The 26723-nt window shown below is 47.6% G+C and overlaps 1 long non-coding RNA gene across 4 annotated transcripts in view; it reads left to right on the forward strand.

Annotated features, from left to right (window-relative positions):
- The window catches only part of LOC145533016 (uncharacterized), a 39511-nt gene that overhangs the window by 9346 nt on the left and 3442 nt on the right, over nt 1-26723 (forward strand). Inside the window, exons 3-4 of one of the 4 annotated variants that reach the window (XR_014073762.1) lie at nt 413-481; nt 5682-6427. This is a non-coding gene — a long non-coding RNA (uncharacterized LOC145533016). Of the gene's footprint in view, nt 1-412; nt 482-5681; nt 6428-9950; nt 10050-26723 lie in introns of those variants that run through there. The other 3 variants (XR_014073764.1, XR_014073765.1, XR_014073763.1) reach the window with 3 other exon arrangements.

Consider the following 26723-nt stretch of genomic DNA (forward strand, 5'->3'; position numbering starts at 1 on the left):
AGAAGAGCCACCTGACAGCAGGCTCTCTCCAGAGAACTGTTTCGTTCCCTCAGTTCCTGGTCATTTGATACTGTTGAAACAAAACCTGCTTCCCACCGTAAATAACGAACTCCCTGTGTTGATAATGATGATTGTGCCAAGCCCTGTGCTGAGGGCCTTTATTATTATTAACACTAATACTTCCTCACTGCCTACCCTGCACTAGGCAATTGTAGTCTGCACTAGGCAATTGTAGTTACTGAGGACACGTCTGTGAGCAAGGCAGGCAGAGTCCTTGCCCTTAGGGGACTCACAGTCTAAGGGGAAGGGGGAAATTGAGGAGAAATAGGTGAACACCGAAATAATTGAGGGCGAGCTGTGCATTTTGAGTCAACAACCCTACGCAGTAAAAATTATTTTCCCTATTTCACAGATGAAGAAACTAAGGCTTGGAGAGCCTGAGTGGGTTGTGCAAGACTGCATTGTGATCAGCACGATGAAGGTAAATCTCGACTCCAAAGTGGAGCTCTTACCATTAGGTTATGAGGCACCACTGAGGGTCTGGCTGGAAATGGGTCATAATTTTGTGGGCGTTTCTTTGGTGGGTGGAATTGCCCCTCCGGCCTCAGGTTTCTCACCTTTCAGATGAAGGCTTTGCAGCAGGTGGGTTCTCCATAAGAAACAAACAAATAAAAGTCTTTGAACGGAGAGGCTGAGTGGGGTGCCTCTCTCCCAGGACTGGAACCATCTGACCACTGGTCTCTGTCCCTCAGGAGGGCAGACCCTTCTGTATCACACAGTGCTAACACTCAGCCAGAAGCCAGTGGCCTCTCTAGACCTGACATGAAATGAAAGGTCCTGAGCTGGGTGGGGGCCGGGGCAGGGGATCAAAACAGTGAAGGGAACAAACCCATAATAAAGCTGGCCTTCCTACAGGTAGAAACTGCAAGGTGCAGACTTGAAAGGGCCTCTCAGGGATTCTCCCTGCATGGACCAGAAGGGGCGCCCTGAGCCCTCCTCCCAGGCAGCACATCCCTGCCCTCAGTTATCCATCTCCACTCAGGTAACCCGCATGCACCTCCTTTACATCAAAGTGAACTGGCCCAGCCCTGGGCTGAGAGGAAACCAGAAAAACAGATTCCACCCCTAGCGACAGATTGCAGAGGAAACTTGCAGGTGTCACTTTGCAGGGCAGTCCCGATACCAAGTTCCCTCCTCCTGCTGGTCTGCTGCGCTCAGCACAGGGACGAGCATCGGTGTCAGGGAGCTCCCGAAACTGCATTCCAACTCCCACACCTTACTTGCGGGTCTTTCCTCCAAGCTCGGCCTGTCACTCAGAAATGTGTTTGAGGACCAGTGGCTTCACGATGGTTGGAAAGAGCATCATTTAAATTAGGTGCAATGATTCTTTCCCTGTCTAACGAACCAAGAGGTGGGGAAGGATGGGGAGGCCCTTTCAGCAAACCAGACAGGACAGGATCCTGTGCTTGGTACATTTAAACAAAGTGGTTTTTTTCCTTGAAGCAAATGTGAATGAATTTTAACATCTTGTAGAATTCTTGAGAGGAAAGAGTAGAGAAAATGCTATAATAATTTCTTTACTTCTTGGGGCTTTATAAGGTGTTTTACTTTTGTGTGTATATTTTTAAATTTTTTAAAAATTGTAAGAATGATACACGCTTCCATAAAATATTTACATAATTCAGAAGGTATGACGTTAAAATGAAAGAACTGCAACTCCATTGCCCTTTGTCCTGCTCTGGACTCTGTGATCCTTCTGACCCTGGAATTAGTCCTTCTTGCCCTGAGGGCCTTTGCACTTGCTCTTCCCTTAACAGCCTGGAATGCTTTGTCCTCTTTTCTCTCCGTGCTTTCTGCCCGCCCTCCCTAAATCCAGCCTGGCTCGTTCTCCTGTGTCCTTCAGATCTGGTCTGGACCTCTTTCCACACTGCCCCTAAGTCTTGACCCCTGCTTTTTCCTTGTCTTGACATGCCTTCTTTTCTCTTCCCTGGGGAGCAGGCGCTGAGCTCAGCGCTGGTCCCAGTTCCTCTGTGCCTGACACAGCTGTGCTTGTTGAATGAAGGAGTGATACCCTGAGGGATTTATCTCTGTGATCATCTCTCTTTAGTATTTCATCCAGTCATCTTTCTACAGATGCCCAAAGAAGCATAATTTTTTAAAATAATTTTATTTCTTTATTTTTGGCTGTGCTGGGTCTTTGTTGTTGTGTGGGCTTTTTTCTAATTGTGGCAAGTGGGGGCCACTCTGTAGTTGTGGTGTGCAGGCTTCTTATAGTGGTAGCTTCTTCTCTTGTGGAGCATGGGCTCAAGGGCTTCAGCAGTTGCGACTCCTAGGCTCTAGAGCACAGGCTCAGTAGTAGTTTAGTTGGTCCGAGGCATGAGGGATCTTCCCAGATCAGGGATCGAACCCATGTCTCCTCCATTGGCCAGCGAATTCTTTACCACTAAGCCACCAGGGAAAGTGAAAGTGAAAGTCGCTCAGTTGTGTCGGACTCTTTGCAACCTCATGGACTATACAGTCCATGGAATTCTCCAGACCAGAATACTGGAGTGGGTAGCCTTTACCTTCTCCATGGGATCTTCCCAACCCAGGGATTGAACCCAGGTCTCCCACATTGCAGGCGGATTCTTTACCAGCTGAGCCACAAAGGAAGCCCAAGAATACTGGAATGGATAGCCTATCCCTTCTCCAGGGGCTCTTCCCAACCCTGGAATCGAACCGGGGTCTCCTGCATTGCAGGCAGATTCTTTACCAACTAAGTTATGAGGGAAGCCCAACATAATTTTTTAATATGAATAAGCCTCTACTGTGAATTATTCTGGTGTTGCTGCCACTGGTCATAGCATCAAACATGCAAAATCTCATTTACTCCTTCCCATTTTAGGAGAGAGAGTTGAGGCTCTGAGAAATATAAGTGAATTTGCTGGGTTTTCTAGAGATGCAGATGACAAAACACAGACAGGAATAGTTTCTCGGCTCTCAGCCACTATATGATATTGCCTCTAAGTCAAGCTAACTTAGTGCTGATGAATAAATTTGTACATTTTTCATAGCCAGTGTTTGTATACCTGGATGTAGGTTGTAAGGCAGAGCAATGAAACAAAGTTAAATTGAATTTTAATAAGAGCCCCAAAATATTTGTAAGCCTGTAGGTCATTTGATTGATGAAGTCATGCTTGTTTTCAGGGAGGGGCTATGTAATCCACTCCCATAGACCCAACACCAGCTGCCAGGATTGGTTAACCAGGAGTTTGTTTGGATTTTCCCATAAAATGTTACGGAAAACCCCAAACAAATGTTTTGGCCAATCCAGAACATCCTCCCCTTCCCCACCCTCATTCCAGATTATTTAGAAGCAAATACTGGGCATTGTATTACTTCATCCACAAGTATTTGAACAAATATCTCTAAAAAATAAGGATCCTTTAAAAAATAACCATGATCCATTATCATATCAAAACTTGACTTCACAATCATCCTTTCATATCACCGAATATGCTATCACTGTTGAAATTTCCCAGCCATTTCATGAATTGTTTTGTTTGTTCTTGTCAAAATGCAAACAAGGTGTATCTGTGCATGGCTGTGGATTGATATTTCTCTCTTTGCTGTTGCTGCTAAGTCATGTCCGACTCTTCGAGACCCCATGGACTGCAGCACACCAGGCTTCCCTGTCCTTCACTATCTCGCTGAGTTTGCTCAAACTCATATCCATTGATTCAGTGATGCCATCCAACCACCTCATCCTCTGTTGCCCCCTTCTACTCTTGCCCTCAATCTTTCCCAACATCAGGTTCTTTACCAGTGAGTTGGTTCTTCATATCAGGTGGCCAAAGTATTTTAACTTCAGTTCAGCACCAGTCCATCCAATGAACGTTCAGAGTTGATTTCCTTTAAGATTAACTGGTTTGATCTCCTTGCAGTCCAAGGGACTCTCAAGAGTCTGCTCCAACACCACAGTTCAAAGGCATCAATTCTTTGGCACTCAGCCTTCTTCATGGTCCAACACTCACATCCATACATGACTAGTGGAAAAACCCTAGCTTTGACTGTATGGACCTTTGTTGGCAAAGTGATGTCTCTGCTTTTTAATACATTGTCTAGGTTTGTCATAGCAATCTTCCAAGGAGCAAGCATCTTTTAATTTCATGGATGCAGTCACCATCCGCATTGATTTTGGAGCCCAGGAGAATGAAATTTGACCCTGTTTCCACATTTTCCCAATATACCTGCCATGAGGTGATAGGACCAGATGCCATGACCTTCGTTTTTTGAATGTTGACTATTAAGCAAGCTTTTTCACTCTCTTCTTTCACCTTCATCAAGAGACTCTTTAGCTCCTCTTCACTTTCTGCCATTAGAGTGGTATTATCTGCATGTCTGAGGTCATTGATATCTGTGTAGAAGCTAAATAAACAGGGTGACAATATGCAGCCTTGACATATTCCTTTCCCAATTTGGAACCAGTCCGTTCTTCCATGTCTGATTCTAACTGTTGGTTCTTGACTTGCATACAGATTTCTCAGAAGGCAGGTAATGTGGTCTGGTATTCTCATCTTTTTAAGAATATTCCACAGTTTTTCGTGATCCATACAGTCAAAGACTTTAGTGTAGTCAATGAAGCAGAAGTAGATTTTTTTTTTTTTAATTCCCTTGCTTTTTCTATGGTCCAGTGTATGTTGGCAATTTGATCTCTGGCTCCTCTGCCTTTTCTAAATCTAGCTTGCACATCTGGAAGTTCTCCATTCATGTACTGCTGAATCCTATCTTGAAGGATTTTGAGCATAATCTTTCTGGGATGTGAAATGAGTGATATTTCTCTTAAGACTCTTTCATTCTAGAGGATTCTCTCTTTTCCTTCCTTGCAGTTTACTTATTGGAGACACCAAGTCATTTGTCCCAGAGAGTTGTGTAGTTAAGAGTTCGTGGGTTACATCCCTGTGGTACCATTTAACATGTTTTTCTGTCCCTGGTAGTTCCTACCAGTAAAAAGTAAAAGTCCCATTTAGGGACTTGACTGTTTCTGGTTTGATTTTTTTTTTTTTTTGGGAATAAAAATATTCAGTAGGTGGTTGGAAATGTTTAGAGCCTCCAGTCTAATCTTCCAGGGTCTCTGTGGCTGAGACCTCCAGCTCAAGATGCTCCAAGCAAGCCTGAGCCTCTCATTAACAGAAGGAGAAGCCAAGCCTAGAAGGTTTAGTTATGCACAGCAGAATCCCTGCAGAGTTCAAAATCCCTTAGCGGAAGACCACCCTCGAGGAGGAGGCCCGGGAGAGCTTTAGAAACTGCAGGTCCATCCACTTCCTGTGGGTCTGCGGGGGAAAGTTCCTCAGACTGGCTCCCTCTCTGCTTGCCGGCATGCAGGGTGGCCCACAGCCCCACTCTGAGTCATCCTCTCTGCCTCATATTTCTTTCTTCCTCACACCCCAAGCGGACTGCTCATTGCTCTCCTCCACTCTCCCCTGTCGTCCGAACTGCTGAAGCTGGGACCTAGAGACACCCCACCACGACTACTTTCCACTCTTGCTCCAAGGTCTAGTCCCACTTTATTTGAAAAATCAGCCGATACTTAGCAGAGTCTTGCTCTGATTTTAAAAGACTTTAAAAATTTTAAAGTAATTCTCATCTTCCTCTTCTGCTGTTTCTTTTCCTTCTGTTATTGTTTGTTTTCCATCTTAAAGACTTCTTGGCAACCAGTTTTAGGAGAAAGAGATCTTTTACAAAAGACCAGAAGGCATGTTCCATGCCCGCAGCCAAGGTGATAAAACTCCTCAGGTGTTTTTCCCTTCCACTGCCAGTGTCGACCGAGCCCGGGCACGCGCCAGGAGGGCTTCCCAATACCTGTGGACAGGTTCGTGATTCATCCAGCACTCAGAGACAAGCTGCTGCCTGGCACCCAGGTTCTTCTTGGCACTGGATATTCAACGAACAAAAGCACCAGATGTCCACACACACATTGCTGGTGTTTTAGTGAGGAGGACAGATTTTAAGGAAGAAAACCCAAGTACACGTCATAAATTCAGTAATGGTGTGTTACAAGGAAAATGAATCCGGGTGTTACAGGAGTGAGTGACTGGGTGGAAAACAGCAAAGAAGGTGGACAGACAAAACCTGAATAATGAGGAAGTTGGGTCCAAGTCTTGGCACTGTCCCTTGGTGCCTGTGTCATCTCCAGCAAGATTCTCAACCTCTCTGGGCTTCAATGTCTTCTTTGTGAAGTGAGAGTATTAATAGTATCTACCTTATAGGGCTAGCATAAGAAGTAAATTAGTTAATATGTGTAAATGAGTCAGTGTATGTCTGGCCCATTGTGAAAACTCAGTAAATATTATCTTTTATTAAGACATGTTCCTCTTAGGAGTGTCCTTGTGCATATCTACAAATTGAAGGCTCTGAGAAGTCCTGCATTAAAACCTTACTGAACTTGTTTGGTTTACATTTGCCGAACTTTCTTTTTTCATGACATTCCCTCATGAATGTTCAGGAAACCAGAGCTCCTTAGAACACACTTTAAAAACAGCTTTATTGAGTTATAATTCACATATAAAATTTGCGCATTTAAAGGATGCAATTCAATAGTTTTTGTAGTATATTCACAGAGTGTGCAACCATCATCACAATCTAACTTTAGAACATTTTTGTTCCTCTGAAAAGAAATCCTGCATCTACTAGCAGTGATTTCTCATTTTTCCCTTCCCCCAGCCAATATAACCACTAATCTGCTGCTGTCTTTATAGATTTGCCTATTCTTCACAATTCATATAAGTGGAATCATACATTATGTGCCCTTTTGTGACTCACTGCTTTCATTCAGCGTAATGTTTTCAAGATTCACTCACACCATGGCATGTATCTGTGTTTCATCCCTTTCTATGGCCAAGAAGTATTTCACTGTATGGACATACCACATTTTATTTATCCATTTATTAGTTGATGGACTTACATTGTTTCCACTTTTATGAAGAATGCACTGCAAACATTCCTGCAGATGAGCATTTTGTTGGTGTATGTCTTCATTTCTTTTGGGTGTATACCTGGGAGTGAAATGACTGGGTCATGAGATAGCTCTGTTTAGCATTTAGCAGAAAAGAGCACTCTGTTTGGTGTGTTGGTGCTGTCGTTTTATCTTCTTTGTCGTTTTCCTTCCTCTTCCTCCCCCCTACCACCACCCTCCCAACCCTTCCTACCATCTAGGGAACAGGTCAGAACTTTGCCACTTCCCAGCTGTGTGTGGTTTTGAGCAAGTGAAATTTACATTTCTCAGAACCTCCATTTTCTCACCTATAAAATGGATATAAAGATGAAATGAGATTATTTATGTAACATTCTTACACTAGTGTCCGGCCATCAATGGTAGCTGTATTCTTGTTAGTAGCATCTGTGCATGTGTTGGTGAGATCTTACCAGTATAAGCATTATATGTTGGTAGATGTGATTGTAAACACTGTCATGACCAGGAGTCCTGTGCTTGCCTCCCAGGAGGCTCATATGTGTAAATGAGTCAGTGTATGTCTGGCCCATTGTGAAAACTCAATAAGTATTATCTCTTATTAAGACATGTTCCTCTTAGGAGTATCTCACCCTCACCTCCACTTGATTCTGCCAAATGAATCTCTAAAGTAATTGCATTGATGTGCAGTGTCAGTGGAAGCTTCACTCACTCACATCCTTGTCAACCTTTGATCATGTTTTAGCATTCTTTACTTTTTGCCACCTTATGGTTTTGATGTGGATACCAGGCACCTTATCTGGACTGTTTCATTCAGCACCTACACACACCCCATGAGGTAGGTACAAAAATTCTCCCTGTGTTGCAGATGAAGAAACAGGCTTTGTGAGGTCAAAGGCCAGCCCTTAAGATATGAAGGCAGGCGGTCTGGCTCTGCTGCCTGGGCTCTCAGCCTTGGCTTCACTCTGCTTCCCATGGAGCCAGGGCTGGCAGATGCACATGAGAGTGACCTCGGGGTGACTATTTAAAACCATTAAGAAACTTAAGAAACATGTTCTTCCTTTCATTCAACAAATATTTATTGAGCATCCACTCCATGCCAGACGCTGCAAGCAAAGTCAAGTCCCTGTCCCCAGGGCTTAAGAGTCCAGTGGGGGAGACAGATCAAATAAATCTTCAAGAGCACTTCAGCTCCAGGGAGAGAAACGAAGCAGGATCAGGAGGCTGCAGAGGGACGGGGGCGATGGTTCCGATGGGAGGTCGGGGAAGGCTTCCGAAGGAGGTGGCCTTTATATGAAGGCCTGAATGAAGTGAAGGATGGGCCACATGCCAACCTGCAGCGAGAGCTTTCTTGGAGGAGGGAACAGCAAGCATGAATCTTTGAGGCAGGGCTTGGTTGGGATGTTTGAGGAACAAGGAAGCTGTCGTAGGTGGAATTCTAAAGCCAGACCGCCAGTCTCTGGTCATTTGACCAAACACGAATCCAGCTAGTGCCATAAATGGACTTTGTGTTTGTAATTAAGGTCCCAAGTCTGTTGACCTTGAGGTGTGGAGATGAATCAGGTAGGTTAGGTCTAATCAGTTGAGCTCTTTAAGAGCAGAGAGCTCTCTCTCTGGCTCCTGGCAGGGGAATTAAAAGGTGGTTGAAGCACAGGAAAGATTCCATGTGCTACTGCTGGCTGCAAGTCGAGGGAGGCACATGACAAGGTGGCCTCTAGGACCTAAGAGCTGAACACCATGAAGGAAATGGGGACTACAGTCCTACAACCACAGGAATGGAGTTCTGCCAGTTACAGGCAACAGCTCGGAAGAGAATCCTCAGCTCCAGACAAGAGCACAGCTGGCTAACACCTTGACTTGCACTTGAGTGAAGGGTCCAGCTCACCCAGCTGGACTTCCAGCTTCCAGAACTGTGAGCTAATAATCAGGTGTTGTTCTAAGCTGTTGACTTGGTGGGTAATGTGTTACATAGCAGAGAAAATGGATACAGAGTCCTCGTGGCTGGGAAGGAGGATGGGAGAATGGTGGCAGGGAGAGGAGATGGGGCCTGAGAGGTCACATCGGGCCAGATGCTGTGGGACTGCGTAGGTGGTGGTGAGCACTTTGGCATCTGTGCTAAGGGACACAGAGAACCACCACAAGCTTGTAGTGCTCAGCCCGCCTCGCTGTCCGTTCCCAAGCTTGCCTCCTCTAATTTTCCATCCTGCCCAGTGTTCCTCCCCCCCCCCACCCCCCTACTTCCTGGTGTCATCTACCGATGTGTGCGTGTGAATTGGTTGGGGCACTATTGATGGAAAGTGACTGGAAAACAACACAAACTCCTTAACCCGGGAGTCCATGGACTTCAGGCTTAGCCGGATCCAGGAGCTCAAGTTACCTTCAGAAATCTGTGCCTTTGTAACTCTCTACTTTGCTTTCTTCGTTGCCTTCATTCTCAGGCAGGCTGTCCCGGTTCTGGTGGTGGAAATGGTTATCAGCAGCTGTGAGCTCACATCCTGCCCTGTTATCAATCCAAACAGAGCCATCCCATCTCTCCTGCATGGTTCCCCTAAGAGTCCTGGGATAACTGGCACTAGCCCAGGTTGGGTCACATGACCACAGCAGAGCCAGTCACAAAGGCTGGGGATAGGATAGGGAGAAGACTTTCAGTGGCCAGGCCACCACTGTGTACCTGTTCCAGGACATGGAGCACAGGGGAGGGTGGGGAGCAGGGGTCTTTAAGCCTACCTGGAAACCCCTTGAATGGAGAAAGGGAGAGATGGTCCTTGAGGATCCTCTAGGTGGTCACTGGGGTGCTGGAGCAGCCAAAGAGGGTCTGGATGCTGGGCGGCACAGTCAGCAAACGTCCACTAGAGCAGCCAGCCCCATCTACTCCTCTGGACGCCATGGGTGCCTGTGGCAAGGATACAGCTTCTGCATGGGGCTTCCAGAGCCTCACGCTGGGTCCTGCTCAGATCACAGGGCCCTCACATCTCCCCTTGTTATCTCTGCATCCTATTAGGTCTTGGCACCGGCGTCAGGGGTTGTGGAAATACCACAGAGCCCTGCCTCTGCCCTGTTGTTTACTGAAGAAATAAATAGAGAAAGAAACTCGACTGAACAGATGCTTGGACCAGCAGAGCAGCCCTGGGAGATTCATGCCACAGAGACTCATCGTCATAAACAGGCGCTGAGAGGGGCAGCCTGGAGAGTCTGTCCAAGTCCCAAACAAACGGGGACCCGCAGCCAAATGCGAGGCCAGCTGGAAGGCCCCTAGCCAGGGAGGAGGGGAGCCCCTCGGCTGGAGGAGGGTCCAGCAGGACGCTCCAGCTCGTTGTCTGTGTGGAAGGTCGGAGTGGGTGCCAATGGCTGCATCTGCTCCTTGTTGCTTTTTAGAGGCAGCGTTGGAAACAGATCTGGGAGGACAGGTGTGCTGCATGGTTTGGATAGAACGCCTCCCCTCCCCAGACACCAGTAATTGTTGTGCTTGGCCTCACAGTGGCTGACAAGGACATCATCGGGTACCCCTCCTTCCCCACCCTGCACCTCCCGCTGCCACACTTTACTCCTGGGGCCGCTCCAACCACACCAGCCTCCTGCTGTTCCTGAAATCTACCAGCACACCCCTGTCTCCGGGCCTTTGCATCTGCTGTTCCCACCACCTGCAGTACTTCAAACTCATTGCCTGACAGCTTACTCCCTCACCTCCCCTAGGCTTCTGCTCACATGTCCCCTTATGACACAGGACTTTTCCATCAGGCTGTTTGCTGCAATAACAAACAAGCCCCAATTCCTCACGTCCAGGCACAGCCAGTGCTCATCTCTCACACACACTGCATATCCGGTGTCATCACCTGGGGGCTCTGATGATCACCCAAGGCTCCATCTCTACTTATTTTTTGCGGCAGTGCAGTGGGTGGGATCTTAGTTCCCCAACAGTGGATAGAATCTGCCCTTCCTGCAGTAGAAGCCTGGAGTCTTAACCACTGGACCGCCAGGGAAGTCCCTCCATCTCTGCTTGTATTTTCACGGTTATAGTGGCCACGGGACGGGAGGGTGGAGAAGCACATGGTGGCTCTGCAGGTCCTCCAGGTAGTCACACCTGTCACTTTCATTCACGGCTTGTGGCCAAAGCCAGTCACGGGTATCTGGAAGGAGAACCAAAAACATTTGGTGAACAGCTCAGTGTCACCCATTTTCTTAATCACCCTGCATCTGTGGACCCCGCTCTGCTTTAATGCCTGTCCCTGCCCTGCTCCCTGCCTGACATTACATTTAGTTTTTTTGCCTCTTCCACTAGAATCTAAGCTCCGTGAGGTCAGGCTTTGTCAGATTTTGTTCACTGCTGTACCTGCAGCACTTAGAGCACTGCCTGGTATACAAAAGACACTCAGATAAGTTTTATTCAGGTGGATTAGCAGTAATACCAACAGGCAGTGAGTTAGGGTTGATGATGATGTGTGTGCTCGGTCATGTCCAATTCTTTGCAACCCCACGGACTGTAGTCCGCCCAGCTCCTCTGTCCATGGGATTCTTCAGGCAAGAATACTGGAGTGAGTTGTCATTTCCTCCTCCAGGGGATCTGCCCAATCCAGGGATTGAACCCACATCTCCTGTGTCTCCTGCATTGCAGGCAGATTCTTTACCTGCTGAGCCATCAGAATCTTGGGTTAGGGTTATTGCCTTATTTTATAGCTTTAGTGGGAGTTGTCACCTGGTCCCCCACTGTAGAGGGAGCAGCAGAGAAGGCATTACTCTATCTCGAGACCCTCTTTCTTCTACCTGTGTTGAAAACGATACCCACGTGTTTGGAGCTGTTTATTCATCTTGCATGTGGAGGTGATGCTGGTGGCTGGACAGCCCTTGAACTCAACTATCCCAGGGCCGCTCAGCATCCCTGCCCGGTCTACCACTTGGGTTTATTCGCCAGCCGTTGTATCGAACAAGTGGGTTTCATTAAGAAGCACTACCAACCATTCAGACCTTCTCAGGTAACTCATTAGCATATTGTCTAGACAAGGTATATTCTGGAAAGAAAACAGCAGTAAGGCAGGCAGAAAGGAGCAGTCACCAAATTCGTGGTTGGGGAACCTCTCAGGCGATTGTCCCCAATCACAGGGCATCCAATGACCAATGGCTTCTGTTTCTACCGCATTCGATGGGGAGTTTGTTTGGCATCTCTTTCAGAAGATTGGTTCAAGCCTCCACAGTCAAGACCAGTAGCAAAGACCTCCCTGAGAGTAAGCCAGCCTGCCAGCCGCAGGCACAGTTCACGTTGGCTTTCATAGTGGCTGAGAGCACATTATCTGTGGCCAGAATTCTTGGGTTCACACTTGAGTCCTGCCAGTTATTAGCTGTGCTATGTGCGGTGCTTAGTCACTCAGTCGTATCCAGCTCTTTATGACCCCATGGATTGTAGCCCTCCAGGCTCCTCTGTCCATGGGATTTCCCAGGCAAGAATGCTGCAGTGGGTTGCCATTTCCTCCTCCAGGGGATCATCCCCATCCAGGGATCAAACCCGCATCTGTTGCATCTTCTGCTTTGTCAGGTGGATTCTTTAACACTGGCACCACCTGGGAAGCCATCATAGGTTGTTAGGAGGATTAAATGAATTAATACATTTCCTTAATTAATTAATACAAACATTCATAAGTAACGAGCTTAGAAAGGGGCCTATCACATAGTAAGTGCTCAGTAAAATTTAACCATCATTATTACCACCATTATGATGATGATGATTATCTTTCTGTTGTGATGTAGATGTCGGTCAGTATAAGCACATGCTCAGAACTCTGGTCATATCTTTTCTGTGTCCCTTTTCAGCAATTTGATCAAAAGTCTGGCTTTTTTGGCTAAAGGATATGTTCTGGCTCCCTGCAAGATGCTGGAGTGTGTTAACTGTAGCATCAGCTTTGCCCCCTAGAACTTGGGAATCTCACTCATTTAGTTTGCTCCAGCCATCACCTGCAATCTCCCCCATGCTGTTGCCTCTTCACACAGAATGCTGCCTCCTTCCACTGGTTGGTGTTGTCCATTCTTGGGGACAATCTTCCCTATAAGTCTTCCTAACACCCCTGCCCACTCCACCTCTTACTCCTTCTCATTCTTACAGCTCCCAATTCTGGAAGCACCCACGTAGAATCTTCTCTGGAGACCCACCTGCCCACTCAGTCTCTTATCTGTAAGTGGGACATTGGATCCAATCATCTCTAAGATCCTTTTCAGTCTGATGTGGGTTTTTGAAATATAATTAAGAGAATATTAATGAGATCTTTACAGGGAAAATCATAAAACATTATTTAAGGTCATGAAAGAAGGCCAGAGTAAATGGAGACATATGCCATATTAGTGGGTGTGAGATTCAATATTATAAAAACAAGTGTGTGCCCGAAACAACTTAGTCCCAATGAAATTCCAATAATTATTTTTGGAATATGCATTCTCAGTGGAGGTTAGCAAATCGATTCTAAAGCTTGTATGGAGAAACAGGCAAGAATAATTTAGACAAATTAAAAGAAGATCATGGGGTAATTTAAGACATCAAGATTTGTTATAAAGCTCGAGTTTTTGAGAGAGACTGATATTGAAACAATGATGGATACATAGGTGAATGAAACAGTGGAAACTTGTTCTGCAACTCAGGTGACCTTGAAGATACAAGGAAAGGATGGACTACTTAAAAAACAAATAGTGCTTTAGCAACTGTTTTTCCAAGTTAATTTTTTTTTAATTCCTAATATGTATCATACTCAAAATTCAATTCAAGGTGGGTTAAAAACCTATGTATGAAAAACAGAACTTCAAAAGGAAAGCATAAGAGAAGATGACTTTGGTTAGGGATGAATTTCTTTAACACTGTAGGTGGGAAAGTTCAAGAAGACTAGTGGCCAGGCTGTGGGTCTAGAATCAGCACCTGCCTGCAGTGCCGTGTTAGACACCCAGCTTCATCTTTCTGCACCTCAACTCATTTCTCATAAAGGGTGGGTGAACGTCTGAGAAGACACCATCAACTCTCTCCCTCCCCCAGTTCCCCTCCTTTCTGGCAAAGCCCACTACTCACCCTGGGAGGTGAACATTCAGGCTAACTCCTTGCTAGTGAACTGCGGTGCTAAATGGAAGGCTGTGCCCCAGTCCTGGGAGTTGACACCCAAGAGCCTTTGTGCGTTAGGTTTAGGGGGAAATCTTCCATCCCTAATAGACATAGATAAGGCAAATGCCTCTCACCAGGATGTTGTCACATCTGCTGGAGCTGCAGCAGCCTTTCGTGACCATGAGGAAAGAAGTAGGTCTGCTGTCAATGGGGGAGCAAGAAGATGAAGATAGCCTAGGTCCTTGAAGAGTTCACAGGGACACCAATCCTGCCTGGACCAGCCTGCCAGCAGACATCAAGTGCTGGGAGAAAGTCCAGTTTCCTTCTTATTCCATCTGATTTGAATTGGTTGACCTGTGACCTGCTGTAAGAAGTGTTGCAGTGGTCCTGATGTCATAGGTTTGCTGGGAAAATTAAGTTAGATAATGATATTTGTAAAACGCTTAGCACGATCCCTGGAGGCTGAGAGAGTTGGACAAAGGGCAAGCTTTACAGTCACAAGAACACGGAAGCCCTTCAACATTGTGCATGCTAAATTGCTTCAGTTGTGTTAGACTCTTTGTGACGCTATGAACTATAGCCCACCAGGCTCCTCTATCCCTGGAATTCTCCAGGCAAGAATACGAAGTGTGTTGCCTTGCCCTCCTCCAGAGGATCTTCCCAACCCAGGATCAAATGTGCATCTCACCTGTCTCCCACATTGGCAGGCAGGTTCTTTATCACTAGCGCCACCTGGGAAACCCCTTCAGCATAGTAACCACAGTAAAAGTAACAGGGACTGAGAGGTACTCACGGTGGGGAGGAGTGGGGAAGGGTTTCCAACTAAAGGCTCTTGGTGAGTCCTCCTAAAGGTCCTTTGAGATTGGTGCTATTATTGTGCTATTCACACAACAGGAAGCTGAGGCTCAGAGAGGTTTAAAACACTTGCCCCAGGGCTCCCAGCAAGAAAGAGGTGGGGCTGGGACTTGAATCCTGGCCTATCCCTAACTCTGAGCTTGTCTGCAGCACTGGGCTGGTTTTCTTGGGACAGGAGCCCTACTGATTCCCCTCCCAGGTGGAAGGACTTGTGCGATCAGCAAACCCTGCAGAATCAAGTGCCCCTCCACCCCTGGAGATCCCAACTCAGGGCCTCTGGTCGTGTTTCTGCTCTTCCCTGCGTTATGGCTGGTCCTGACGTGCTCCCCAGAGAGGCAGGGACGAGCCAAAATTGCTGGCTCACATGCCTCCCTAATAGAATTAGAATGTTCTTGTCAAGATGGATTTCTTTTGGGAATGGCCAAGCAAGCCACGTACTCAGCCGCCAGAGGCAGAGGACAAACATGCTGTGTCATCATAGCTGACACTTTGTCTGCAGGGCTGGGCGGGCAGAGAGGGGCCTGTTATTTGCACTTCAAATCCAGCTTCACTGGTGGGGAGTGGGTTGGGGAAGTTTTGATAGTTTTTGATAACTTCGGGCTTTCCTCCCACATTTCTGTCACTTCTCTCCTTCTTCTGAGGCCACTCTCCCTGTCAGCTTGCAAGCGCCCCATTTCAGGGACATGATGTGGTGTGGTGGCCCTACTCCTTTGGGGGTCTGATCAACCCATAACGGGAACAGCAGGTACTGATCTGGAGTAGAGGCCCCTGCTGGTCTTCCTTGACCACCTGAACATCACCTGCTTCCAGGAATTCCACTGACTGTGGAGAGCCCTGGGTCAGAAATTGCTGTTTCTGTTGGCTTTCAATTCTGTCCTTGGCTGTCTTCTCGGATTTCTTGGCTGGCTTCAGCATGGACCCTGCAAGGCGGACTCCTGCCGGAGCACAGGACGCGATGCTAGTGAGGTCACCACTGAGCTCCCAGAGGCTTCAGAGGGGAGAGCAGCTGAGAGGCTGCAGACCAGGGCCTCCACGGGACACAGCTCTTGAGCTCCAAGACTCAGTATCGGGAGACAATTGCATGCAGACCTGAGTTCTCTTTCTTCTTTGTCCAGTGTCCTGCAAATTTAAAATGAAAGTGTTAGTCTCTCAGTCATGTCTGACTCTTGGCAACCCCATGGACTGTAGCCCTCCAGGCTCCTCTGTCCATGGGATTCTCCAGGCAAGAATACTGGAGTGGGTTGCCATGCCCTCCTCCAGGGGATCTTCCCAATCCAGGGATCAAACCTGGGTCTCCCGCATCACAGCTAGATTCTTTACTGTCTAAGCCACCAGGGAAACCTGCAGATCTAAAACACCGATGCCCTTTGGCATGATTTGTGACCAGCAAAATCGGCCATACTGTCCTCTGCCTGTGAATCCCTGTGTCAATTGGCTTCTCACCTGTCCAGCTGCTGCAACTTTGGGTTTAGCGTCTACATTTTATTTACCCTGTTGAAATTCCATCCTGGAGTTCTCAGCTCTTGCGTGCTGGTCACAGATGAAGGACGTCCTAATCAAGATTATGCTGAGCTTTTGACCACTCACCTAAAAGAAGGCGATATAGGATTCAGAAGACTCCTTCCCAAGTTGGCTAAGTGGGCCAGGGAGGCTCATGTGGACACCATCTGCTGGGAGCTGTTCCTGTTTTCACCCTGTGTCGTTGGCTCTGAAAGTCCGGGCTGGCAGGGGTAGGATCTAAGGAGCCCACCCCTAGGTTGACCTCATCGACCATCCCTCTCTGTTGTCATTTCAATACCCGTGTTACAACTCTCACTGCTACATGTTGGCATTTAATTTGACCAAAGCATGACAAAGTCACAAATACATCACCTTTGGAACTTTTCTCAGTGTCCCTCTCATTCTAAGAATCCCACATTTTCAAGCAGACTATAAATTCTTTCCTTTTCAGCTCCTGCCTGTCTCTTTCCCATTGTGAAAGTGAAAGTGCTAGTCACTCAGTCGTGTCCGACTCTTTGCCACCCCATGGACTGTAGCTTGCCAGACTCCTCTGTCCATGGGTTTCTCCAGGCAAGAATACTGGAGTGGATTGCCATGCCCTTCTCCAGGGCATCTTCCTGACCCAGGGATCAAACCCAGGTCTCCTGCATTGGCAGGTAGATTCTTTACTGTCTGAGCCACCAGGGAAGCCCATTGGACAGCTTTATTTTTCTTGGCATCACATCTGACGTTATACTGTAATTTTACATAGGTGACTCTCAGGGCACTGTCTGTCTCCTCCACTGGAATGGGAGCATCAGGAAGTCAGGGACCTTGCAATCTTTTGGTTGCTCCATTCTTGGGGTATAGAATAGTACCCCAGGCATGCCACGGGCTGAACCAGTATTTCATGACTGATTGCATTAATCCATCCACTAAATATTGACCAGTGGATGCTCCACAATGTGTGTGGAGTCCTGTGGAGGATAAGAATAACTATCAAACAATACAGTTTATGGACAGCCTGGTGCATATGCTCTGCGGTATGTGTTTCACATCTGTCATCATACTGAACTCGGGAGCGTTGGGGCCAGCGGTCAGAAAGCTGGGCTCCACTGTCCAAATGCCTGGTTTTCAGTTCTGGCCCCAGCACTTGCTAAGTCTGTGACCTCAGGCAGGTTGTTCAGGCCCCTTCTGCATCAGTTTCCTCATCTGTAAATCCCCCTCATCCGGGGAAAAGATTAGTACCTGTCCCACTGGGATGTGGTCCAGATTAGATGAGGCCACGCATGTAACACACTTAGAAAGATGCCCTGCACAGGATAGAGGCTCAGCAGAGGCCGCTGTCGTATGAAGCCGGAACCCCCAGAATCCCCATGTGGCAGATGGGGAAACAAAGTAGGCTCCTGAGCAGACAGAGCCAGATGAGACCCACCCTGCCCCTCAGGGATTTGCAGTGTAGTGGAGGGTCAAATGCAGACAACATACTTCATTTTCACTACTCGGTTCCCAATTCTTACAGAGGGACTGGCTCCAAAGCCTACACCCAGCTCACGAAACTGTATTTCATGACTTCTAGTACGCCTTGGACTGATCTGTGTCATTTCGAGAGAATCCCAGTTATGCAAGGACACTTGGGTGTGACCTCAGTGTCATGTGGTGGGGAGTATCTCATACAAGCAGCAGGATGTTTGAAGAGCGCTGTGTGAGTGGAAAAAGCTCCAGTAATACATATCACAGCCCAGGATGCTCACAGCCAAGGAGCAGCCCCAGTGATGGTTTAAGGTGGGCGTGCTGTTCCAATTCTTTCATAAGCCAAATTCAGTTATGGGTTTTTTTGCATTTCTGGCAATGTCCATTCATTGACTGTTCCATTTCTGCAGAGCCTGGGGCCTGAGAGAACCAGCAGCAGAGTTCCCGCATGCTTCTTATTCCTTAAGCGGAGGTGAAATGCTCCGTGCAAGGCGAGGCTCTCTGCTACAGCCTCACCTAAGAGAAGCTCCAGGCCCCGCCTAGCATGCTGGAACATGCCTTAGACTAAGGGCCCATAAGGGTAGTCATTACCCGGCCCTGGCCTTTGAATCTTGCCGATGGTGGTATTTATATTCTTAAAACCTGGCTGAGCAGGCAGGCATTTCATTGGGGTGGGCCTCGTTTGGAGAGTTAGGTCATCGGCTAACAGTGCCTGCAGATGACTTCATGGAGACCGCCTGGGAGATGGCCAAGGGCTGGTCTCCTCTTTTTTAATCCTCAAGGTCACAGGTGGCTATGGGCATTAGTAGACCAAGGACTGGGGAGAGGCCATCAAGATTAAGAATAGTAGTCAACATGGATGAGTACTTCCTATGGACCATGCAGTGACATGGCGTATTTATAAGACTCAAGAGTAGAAAGTATTATCCCCATTTTACAGAAAAGGGAACCCAGTTTCAGAGAGGTTAAGTAATCTGCCCACGTCACACAGCTGAGATGCTTGATATCTCACGTATATGATTCCGGATTCCACACTCAGCCTTCATTGGTCCTTAATTCTTCCTCTTAGGAAAGCAGGAAGGAAGACAGCCTCTGAAAAAGGGAAGAGGGAGAAGAGATGGGGTGGGGGAACAGGAAGATCAAAGGAAGAAAGGGTTTCAGGTGTTAGAGAGCCAGGTTGGGTGGCCTTGATGGTTTGCCCCAAGCCTTCCAGAGGAGCCCAAGCCTGTTGGGCAGGAGCGTGAGCTGGCAGCTGGCTACGGAACTCCCAATGCAGATCATGGAGGTGCGGCACTAAAGCAACATCAAAAGCGATCCTGTGCGTTCTGCCTCAGGATGGCCAGGACTCTATAGGTTGCTAGTGACAGAAAACCTAATCAAACCAGCTTAACAGAAAAATAAATACGGGCTCACAGAACTTAGAAGTTCAGAGCCAGTGCCTTCAGGCAAGGCTGCGTCCAGGTGTTCCACCAAGACTTCTCTCTGTGTGGATCTCTTCATCTTAATGCATGAAGAAATTGACTGTGTGGATGTGTCATATAACCAGCCCCCTTTGTTAGATATATTTAGATTGTGGTTGCTCTTTTGCTGTTCCCAAGAGAACTACATTTAATAAGCTTGTGCAGAAATGATCTTGCCTGCATGTGAGAGGAGATCTCTAGGATTAGTTTCTAGAAGTGGCATGGCTGGGCATGAGAACCTGAAATTTTGATAGATGTTCCCAAATTACCCTCCAGAGGAACTGTACCACCGGCAACGTGTGACAGCCTCCCCAGCCTGGTGTATTGTTTTAGCCTTAGTCTCCTTCTCGAAGAGGAGTGGGGCTGGAGCTGAAGGGTGGCATCCAGGGAGCTGATCCTCTTCAGAGGTTTCTCCTGACACCCAGCCCAGCAGCTTCCACTGACATCTGGTAGATTTTATAGAAAAGGGGGGGGGGAATCACATAGCAATTGCCCATATCCCTATGGCCCATATCCCAAATGGTGCTAGTGGTAAAGAACCTGCCTGCCAATGCAGGAGACATAAGACACACGGGTTCAGTCCCTGAGAGGAGAGCCTGGCAACCCACTCCAGTATTCTTGCCTGGAGAATATCATGGAAGAGGAGCCTGGTGGGCTACAGTTCATGGGGTCGCAAAGAGTCGGACATGACTGAAGCGTCTTAGCATGCACACACATGCCGTGGCCCAAGTTTCATAATTAACATTTACTAAACTTACTTTTCCTCATTATCTCTCCAGCTTGCAGACACTAGTGTAAGGAAGCCCAGTTTTATTTTATTTTTTGGCAATTTGTGGGATCTCAGTTTCCCTACCAGAGATTGAATCTGGGGCCACAGCAGTGAATGCCCGGAGTCCTAACCACTAGTCCTTGAGGGAATTCCCAGGAAGCCCAGTTTCAAAAGTTATTGTAAAAAGTTTACATAAATGCTAAGTTTGATAGATTGAGGTTTATAGGACTAGAGTGGAGAGTTATTTTATTCACTCATTTAAATTTTTGGACTATGCGCTGTCATAGTCTTCTAGGACAAGTCTATCTCTTTCCCATCCAAAGGGCACACCTACCAGATTTTTGACACAGGAATTTTAGGGTAGGTTTTCAGTGTTAAAAGTGTATGTAAAAATCAGGCTTCCCTGGTGGCTCAATGGTAAAGAATCTGCCTGCTGATGCAGGAGACACGGGTTCGATTCCTGGTTTGGGAAGATCCCACATGCCGAGGAGCAACTATGTCACAACTACTGAACCCACATGCTGCAACTACTGGAGCTTGCACACCTAGAACCAGTGCTCCACAGTAAGTGAAGCCACAGCAATGAAAAGCCTAGGCACCACAACTAGAGAATAGCCCCTGCTCGCCACAACTAGAGAACAGCCCGCTCAGGAATGAAGGCCCAGCATAGCCAAATAAATAATTAAAAAAACAAACAAACTACTGAATAGAATAAAGTGCTATTTGGTAAAAAGGAAGGAAGGAAGGAAGGGAGGGAGGGAGGGAGGGAGGGAGGAAGGAAGGAAGGTTCTGTATATGTAAAAATTTTCATTCTCTTTTATTCATTCACTCACTCATTCAGAAACACTTGTTGAAGTCCTTTTAGGAGTCAGGCACTGTTTAAAGTACTATCAGGCATCTCCAGATTAGGACAGGGGGCAGTGTATTGTACGTAGAAGATGCTCAATCGATATTTGTGAGACAATGATATGACTCTCTAAAGAACTTTCTAGCAATGACATTCTTGGATGTTGGTTGGTTTATTAATATTTATTAGGTTTTGTGTGTGTGTGAGATGGCTTCAACATATGATGAGTTTAAATTCCAGCTTTTACAAGTAGTAAAAATTATAATATGTACAAAAAGATGTACACATTACAAATTTGGAAATTCCACAGTTGCAGTATGTGTGGTTTGAGATGAATTATTCAAATCTCTGAGCCTCAGGTTCTTGACTGTGTGAAGGGAGATAATAACCAAACCCCATTCTCCTCGTTCAGGAGATGAAATAAAATGAGCCATAAAAATTGCTAAGCACACCACGCCTGAAGAAAGCCCACAGGAACCCTCACTCTAGTTACACGTGTGACCTAGACAGCTTTGTGCCATCTCGCAGATTCTGAGTGGTTGGGGCTGGGAAGGAGAGTCTGACGGAGGTGAAAAGGAGAGGAGGATTGTGACCGCCTTGGCCCCCTATCCAGCTGTCTGCTTTCTCCTCTCCCAGTTTGAAGCAGCCGCATGCCAAGGTGGAGGAAGCTGGTTTGCCAGCTCTGAGCCTGAGGTCTCTCTGGTCTGAGCAGCCTAGAGGTCTCTCTAGGCGGCCGGAGCGACTGATACCGGCACTGCATGCCCCATTCCTGCACCTCTAAATATCGAAATGTCTCCTGGCCTGGCCCAAGGATCCCTGAGGTCAAAGTCACACTTGATGCACTGGAGGTTCCTTTTGCAAAGTAAGCGACAGCCCTTTCCAGGTCAGTGCAGTGGAATTTGACCCCTGGAGCCCAGCTCTCCCCCTTTCCAGAGCCAGCCTCTTGCCTATGGGTTCTCACCAACTCCCAGAAGCTCAGCTTCTGCCACCTCTGAGGAGGACAGTTACAGCCATTTTCATTTCAATGTCTCTTTATTGTATGACTATGTTTAGATTACAAAAGCCATGTGGTCTCATTGCAAAAATACTGAAACACGAATGTCACAGCAAATCCCTTTCCTCAGAAATCAGCAGTTTGTGAAAATTCTCTTAGAAAATTTTTTGCGTATTCTGATGATTTTTTTAAAACAACAATCGGATAACACTCTACAGATTATTTAGTCACTTCCTTTTTTTAACTTTAGAGACGTCTTGGATGTCATTCCAAATCAAAGTTGTTCTTTTTTGACGGCTGCAAAGAATCTATTGTATGGACAACCTATATTATTCCCGCCCCTGTGGGTAGCTATTTAGGTGGTTGCTAATTCTCTGCTGTTACAAATACTGCTGCAGCGAACAGCCTTATGCATTTATTGTGAAGCACTTGGGCAATTGTGAAATTGAACACTGGAATTGGGAAAGGAAAATCATTGGCTCAACTAACCATCCTAATATTAATCAGGAGACACAGCCGTCTTTGAAACAGTCATTATTAGTCCCATTTATAGGTGTGGAAACTGAATCACAGAGAGGCCAAAGGACAGTAAGTCCCCTACATACAAACCTTCAAGTTTCAGACTTCCAAGATGCGAATGTGCATTCCATCCCCATCAAGCATGAGTGAAACTGCAGCTTGCCCTCCGTTTCCTATTGTTGATGATCCTTCAGCTCTACCATTGCTCATCTCCTCTGCCACCTCCAGTAACTCTTCTTGCCTATTCACTTGATGCCAGCCCCTGTATACCAGCTGTTGGAACTGTACTACTGTATTTTTCAAGGTACTGGGCTGTAAGATTAAAAATATTTTCTTTATATTTTGTGTTTGTTTTTTATGATTATCTATGTGAAAAGTATTATAAGTCTATTACAGTACTATATAGCCGATTGTCTTAGTAGGCTAACATAGTAGGCTAACTTAGTGGACTTAATGCACTCTTGAAACAGAACTCATTCATATGCAGGGGGCTTTACTGTATTTGAGATCATAGCTGGTAAGAAGTGGGTTTTACATTTTGACCTATATTCTGATATTGATCTTCAGAAAGATTGTTTCCAAGTATGCCCTGCCATCAGGCCATACTGAGGACCAGAGATCACATTTACCCAGAGCTTCATCAGTTGTCTATGTATCATCCTGTTGTAATCTTCACAACCACCCCGTGAAGCAGGAACTGTTGTTACACCAGTTTATGACGGGGGAAAGAAAGCCCAGAGGTTAAGTGGTTGCTGGAAATCACCCAGCTGGCGCAAAGGGACTGGATATGATGACACCTCTTTCATTTTCAAATTAAAGAAAATTTATGTGAATATGTTTTAAGAAGTCTGTGGCCACCGAAGGGTTTCCTGGATGCGCCCCACCCCACCCCCGCCACACCAATGACCCTCTCCCTAATCATTCCCTGAATATGTGGATGTGTGTGGTCGGGTGGCTGGTAGTGACAGTGCCTTTGGGGGGTCTTTAGGGGTGGCTGGGAATGACTTAGGCACAGAGTTGGGAAGAGTTTCATGATTGGAAGAGCAGGACTCTTTCCAGGGTGAGGCTTTCTATCCTTCAGGAGGAAGGGGCGGGGGCAGAGAACCCCTGCAAATGTGATAGAAGGGAGTGACCTTCCACTTCCGGAAAACAACCAGGTGAGTCTTTTCTGGGAGTTTCCAGCACTTCTGGGAAAGCCACCTCCATGCCCTTCCCCCTCCCCATCCCTCTGCTGCATACACACTGGTCTGGACTCCTCTCCTCTCCATGTCCCTTTGTGGCTTGCAGGTGCTCACACCTGAGTGTCAATTGCTTTACTTGGCTAATTAGATCAGCACCTTGCCTCCTGGATGCCCAAGCCTCCCAAGGGCTTATCTGAGAGGAGACAGACTAATTTCTGAGGGAAGATAGCCCAAGGCTGAGCAGTGGAGACCAAGTGGTGGACATGGAGGGAGGAGGGAAGAGGCAGGGCTATTTTGGAGGGAAGAGGTAGGGCTGTTTTCTGACCACTTCCGGAAGAAGGTTGGGGTGGAGTTTACCCAAGAAGGTGGAGGCTTCAGGATGGCTTGGCCCCCTGGGTGACTGCAAAGCCCTTGGGGAGGCAAGGTGACTGCTCACACTGGTCAAGAAGGCCCCTGGCCACCCCAGTTAGGATGTGACCCCACCCCACATGGGGGTCCCATGGGCCCAGCTTCTCTGTGGATTCTTTGTGTCTCCTCTTTGGCACATCTTCACCTGCCCACTTTCTTTCCTCTCTCTCTCAGAGTGAAGATCTCTGGCTCTGAGTGTGAGAGGCCGCCAGGTGCCCCCTGTCTACCATCAAGTCCAGACTGCTCAGTACAGTGGACTTGGGGCTGCAATCCTTCCCTCCTTGAGCATCTCTGAACCTCCCCCTCGCAAATCCAACCTTCAGCTTCACTCAGCTGACTCTATGCTTTCTCCTCTGTACCTTTGCACTAGTTGGTCTGTCTTCCCAGAATACCTATTCTCCAACCCCAGGGACTCCCCAGGTGGCTCAGTGGTAAAGAATCCACCTGCCAATGCAGGGGACACAGATTTGGTCTCTGCTCCAAGAAGATCCCACATGCTATGGAGCAACTATGCCCCTGCACTGCAACTACTGAGCCTATGCTCTAGAGCCTGGGAACTGCATCTCCTGAGCCCAACTTGCAGCAACTACTGAATCCCTCATGCTCTAGAGCCTATGCTGTGCAATAAGAGAAGCCACCACAATGAGGAGCCTATGTGCACTGCCATTAGAGAGTAATGCATGCATCAACGAAGACCCAGCACAGCCAAAAATAAATAAATTATTGAAAAAAAAACTTTAACACCGTCAGTTTGACCTGTAACCTGCTGTTTGAAACCGCTTGGCTAAATGTCACTGCATTAGGTTGTGTCCCCCTGAAGCATAACCTGAATCATGGATTCATGTGCCCATGATTTCCAGAGGATATATGTCCAGGGGCAGCTGGACAGGGGTGGGAAGGCACTAAGCGTGAAGTGGTTTCAGGCACACACCACTAAGCTCAGGACCCCGCCTACAGGGAGCTCTGGAGTGTGAGTGACCCTCAGATCCCAGCCTGCCTGGAGGCAGGGAGCTGGATTTTTGATCATTAGTTCAGGGTGACTGGGACAGCACCAACCAGGTGTCTCCAGCTCCTTGTGCCTGCAGGCAGAGCAGAAGCAGCGGCCCAGGTGTCTTGCTCTGAAGACACCGGCAGGTCCGGGGCATCGGGGAGACAGGAGGAGAGTACAGAGCTGAAAAGGGGATCCGAAGAGGCCTGGGCAGATGCTGGCACTTGGATCTGCAGGATAGACAGGAAGGCAAAGTGGATGTTGCACTGGAAGCAGGGGGAACATGCCAGAACCCACAGGCACAAGCTGGAGCCCACAGGGATAGACTGGAACTCATGTTGGTTCTTGTCCCTTCTGACCATGGTAATGGGGGTGTCCTGCCACAGCCGAGACCTTCACCAGGGAGCTGAACCCATGTCTGGCCTGGGAGTTGGAGGAGTTGAACGAAGAGCCAGGTGAAGGGGGGCTAATGGCAGCCTCTCATTATGGGTTGAATTGTGTCCCCCCAAAAGGTATGCTGAAGCTCTAACCCCCAGGATCTCAGTGCATGACCTCATTTGGAGATAGGATCGATGCTGATTGCGGTAATAAGATGAAGTCGCATTGGAGGAGGGTGGGCTCCTAATCCAGTAGAATTAGTGTCTTGAGAGGAGAGGGGCAGTTGGACACAGATGTGTAGAAGGAGGATGACGTGAAGATGGAGGCAGAGATCAGAGAGATGCAGCCATAAGCCAAGAACACCCAAGCCACCAGAGGCTGGGAGAGGCCAGGAAGGACCCTCTCTTAAGAGTGCTGGTCCTGCCAATACCTTGATTTTGGACGTCTAGTGTCCAGGACTATGAGGGAATAAGTTCCTGTCATTGTAGGCCATCTGTGTTTGGGGTGTTTTGTTATAGCAGCTGCAGGAAATGAATGTATCCCCCCCCCCTTCAGCCACTGCAGAGAAGAGAGTTCCAGGAGATAGGTCCTGTCCTGGCCACACCAGCAGATCTGAGCCACCCAGCCTCTTAGATGACCATCACCACCTCAAGGAGGACCCCTGAGCTGAGCCCCTTGCCCAGCTCCTTCCTGGGGTCAACCATGCATGATTAAGCAGTGTCGAGTCACTGGGCATCGTTGCCAGTCTCCCCTGGGACCCATTCTCTCTGGCAGAGGCGTGTGCCATCTGGTTCCTTCTCGCTGTTGTCTCAGGCCTAGCAAAGTGCCCAGCACACTGTAGGGCCTTTTGTAACTGACAGAAGGGGTCGGAGTTTGCAGGAAGAGAGTGGTGACCACCCCTGGGCTGGCATCCGAGCCTAGGTGGGCGGGAGGGGCACCTCCTCTTCCCAGACCCACAGTGGTCAGGAGATCTACCTCTCGGAGAGAACCCAGCTTTTCTTCCTTGCTCCTTTGGACAGGCAGCCCCAAACTCTGGCTTACCAGTTTCCTCCAAGTGTTAATTTATCAGGACAGTAATAATCTTCGGGAAGATTTATGGTTTGGAGGGATTACCAGCCTGTAGTGGTGGAGCTGATAGGCGTTTATTACCTACTTAACCATTTAAGTCGAACAAAAAGGGAAAGCCTTGTTGCACAAAAGGTGATGAATGTTTCTGTTAAAACACCCTGTTAACATGATTCATTAACATGACAAAGAATGGCCTGGTCTCCCCAGCCAGAGGAGGTTGGAAGATCCCACCAGACCTGCTCTTGGGGAGGTTGTGGGGAGCTGCAAGAATTCAGGGATTTGCTTC

Source organism: Giraffa tippelskirchi, chromosome 13 (genome assembly GCF_054371585.1).
Source record: "Giraffa tippelskirchi isolate mGirTip1 chromosome 13, T2T-mGirTip1v1.2.pri, whole genome shotgun sequence".
In the NCBI taxonomy this organism is placed as follows: domain Eukaryota; kingdom Metazoa; phylum Chordata; class Mammalia; order Artiodactyla; family Giraffidae; genus Giraffa; species Giraffa tippelskirchi.